The sequence below is a fragment of the Pavona decussata genome, unplaced genomic scaffold, assembly GCF_977016875.1.
Source record: "Pavona decussata unplaced genomic scaffold, jaPavDecu1.1 SCAFFOLD_154, whole genome shotgun sequence".
Taxonomy (NCBI): Eukaryota; Metazoa; Cnidaria; class Anthozoa; order Scleractinia; family Agariciidae; genus Pavona; species Pavona decussata.
Window position 1 is genome coordinate 1431170 of NW_028145566.1, and position 3128 is coordinate 1434297.

The window sequence follows — 3128 nt, forward strand, 5'->3', positions numbered from 1 at the left end:
TTTTAGAATGCTGAAAGCGGTTGGTTTTTAAGGCATGTTGGGTTGGGAAAGTATTTCGACTGGATATTGTAGGGTAAGTGTTGCGGACTTGTTTGGTGCAATTGGAAGAGACAGACTCGGTTTTGGGGTGGGTGAAGGTAAGGGAGGCCAATCAGCATCAGCACTTGAAAAGTCAGCGGCAGCTGGGGGAAGGTCAGGCTTGGGTTGAGGAACAGGTGACGTGTTCATGCAGAAGTGGATCCACTCAACAAGAATATCATTGCCCTTGTTAGTAAGGTGGATATTGTCATCCCTGTACACATTGTTGTACAGGGACGATGGCAAATCATGGGGGAAACACTGTCTGAAAAGGCTTCTCTGACCTGGAAATGAATAAGTGAGTTAGCAACACGTACTTGAGACTGAAAATGATCAGATCTAAGCAATATTGAAAGAGGTGAATAGTGGCAGTTGGGCATTTTTGGTGAAGAATAAATAAAATTTCCATGATAGTTGCAGAAATGGTTGCTGCTGCTGTTGAAGAAAGATTGTTAGTTCCACAGAGAAGGGAGATGTCAGTTACTGATGAGGGGAAAGGAATGTTGAGGGCTCTGTAAAGAATTGCTTCTACGGTGTCACCAGGAATACCGGCATTCACCACTGTAGAAGCGGGGAAATAAGTGGAGTATAAACTTTCAGACCTTTCCAAGTTTTTGGTGATAGAATCACCAAAAAGGATTACCTTCGTTCCCTCCGTAACCGTGTCAGTTATCCTTGCCATTTCCAAGGCTTTTTTATGCCTCCGTTTGGGCTGCAGCGGTTGTTCTCCGAACCTACAGTTGTTGTTTTTTTTAGGAAAAAAAATCCTCTTTGTTAACCGAAAAAAAAAGGAGGCAACTACCTCTATTGGGCTTTAAAGGGGTTAAATGTATATTTGTCAGTGGCAATAAGCGAAGAAATGCTATAAATATTAGTATGTGCGTGTCGGGCGCAAGCTATAAAAGTCATGCAAGATTCAAAGGTATACTGAATGAACTCGATTCGTTGAACAGTTGACGACAAAAAGGTCGACAGATAATGTCTTCAACATGATCAAACCAAAGGAAAAAAAAAATGAAGAGGATTAAAAAATATTCCCATTTTACTTACCGAGCGAACGAAACTGTCGCAGTGAATCTTGATTTTCCCGCCAATTTCATTTTCGGACCGAATGTGACGTCAACTTTTGTTGGATGATTCAGATACAAAAAAAGTGCCAGGCGCTATGGAGTGTCCCCCCCCCCCCCCCCCACACACCCCCCGCCCCTGTATTTAGGCTCAAATTGTTCAGAACGGCTTGATATTCTTCTTTGTGTTATTAATCACTTTAAGATAAACTGTAGTAACCAAATAATAAGGAAATGGTGCCTCCACAAGTTATCTTTTAGGTAAGAAACCGTGTCAGTTTATGAGTGGCACAAAGCAAAGGATAACTAGTTCCTTGCATTCATCATATCCTGAAATAACCTGTAAAGTTCAGGCTTTAAGCCCTTCTACTAACAGCAGTTACATTTTCTAGACAAAACAACTCTGATTTACAAAAGCAGGGCTAGCAAGAAAAGCCTATCTTTTCATCATTCCACTTATATCATTGTAATAATTATTATTAGTATTTAGGCTCAAATTGTTCAGAACGGCTTGATATTCTTCTTTGTATCATTAATCGGTTCAAGATAAACTGTAGTAACCAAATAAAGAGGAAATGTTGCCTCCACAAGTTATATTCTAGGTAAGAAATCATGTCAGTTTATGAGTGACACAAAGCAAAGGCTAACAAGTTCCTTGCATTCATCATATCCTTAAATAACCTGTAAAGTTCAGGCTTTAAGCTCTTCTACTAACAACAGTTACATTGCTAGACAAAACAACTGTGATTTACAAAAGCAGGGCTAGCAAGAAAAGTCTATCTTTTCATTGTTTCCGACTTATATCATTGTATTATTAGTAGTATTTAGGCTCAAATTCCTCAGAACGGCTTGATAATCTTCTTTGTATCATTAATCACTTCAAGATAAACTGTAGTAACCAAATAAAGAGGAAATGGTGCCTCCACAAGTTATATTTTAGGTAAGAAATCATGTCAGTTTGAGTGACACAAAGCAAAGGCTTACTAGTTCCTTGCATTCATCATATCCTGAAATAACCTGTAAAGATCAGGCTTTAAGCCCTTCTGCTAACAGCAGTTACATTTGCTAGACAAAACAACTGTGATTTACAAAAGCAGGGCTAGCAAGAAAAGCCTATCTTTTCATCATTCCACTTATATCATTGTAACAATTATTATTAGTATTTAGGCTCAAATTGTTCAGAACGGCTTGATATTCTTCTTTGTATCAATAATCACTTCAAGATAAACTGTAGTAGCCAAATAAAGAGGAAATGGTGCCTCCACAAGTGATTTTTTAGGTAAGAAATTCATGTCAGTTTATGAGTGACACAAAGCAAAGGCTAACAAGTTCCTTGCATTTATCATATCCTTAAATAACCTGTAAAGTTGAGACTTTAAGCCCTTCTACTAACAACAGTTACATGGCTAGACAAAACAACTCTGATTTACAAAAGCAGGGCTAGCAAGAAAAGCCTATCTTTTCATCGCTCCCGACTTATACTATTGTGATAATTATTACAATGATATGAGTTATATAAGTGCCTCAAGCTCAAGGCACCGGGAACAAAAGCTATTCAGTGGGTTGCATTAGCTGGTTTTGTAGCATTTTCCGCTTGCAAACTGGCGTTGAAAGTGTAAATATACCTTTAGCACAAGCAAATCATATACAATCAACATTCCAGTACTAGATTTCCTTGGCCCTCAGCTCTCTTGAAGTGGAAGCATTGTAGTTAAAGAACGCTATTTTTAAACTCTTTAAGACAACTAAACTCTAATTTAAGATAAGTGCAATTTGTGATTATCTTCTAAATATAATAACCGAGAGTGTTTTTATTAGTATTTCAGACTCGTAAACAAAATGATTAAATTGAAAAATGTTACAGTACTGATCAGCCCCAAGATAAAAAAAACCCTGTTCTTATGGTCTTGATTAGTTGAAAGAAAAAGAACCATCCATGTATTTATATAACGTAAACAGTAGGGTTTGCTGAAAATATAACAG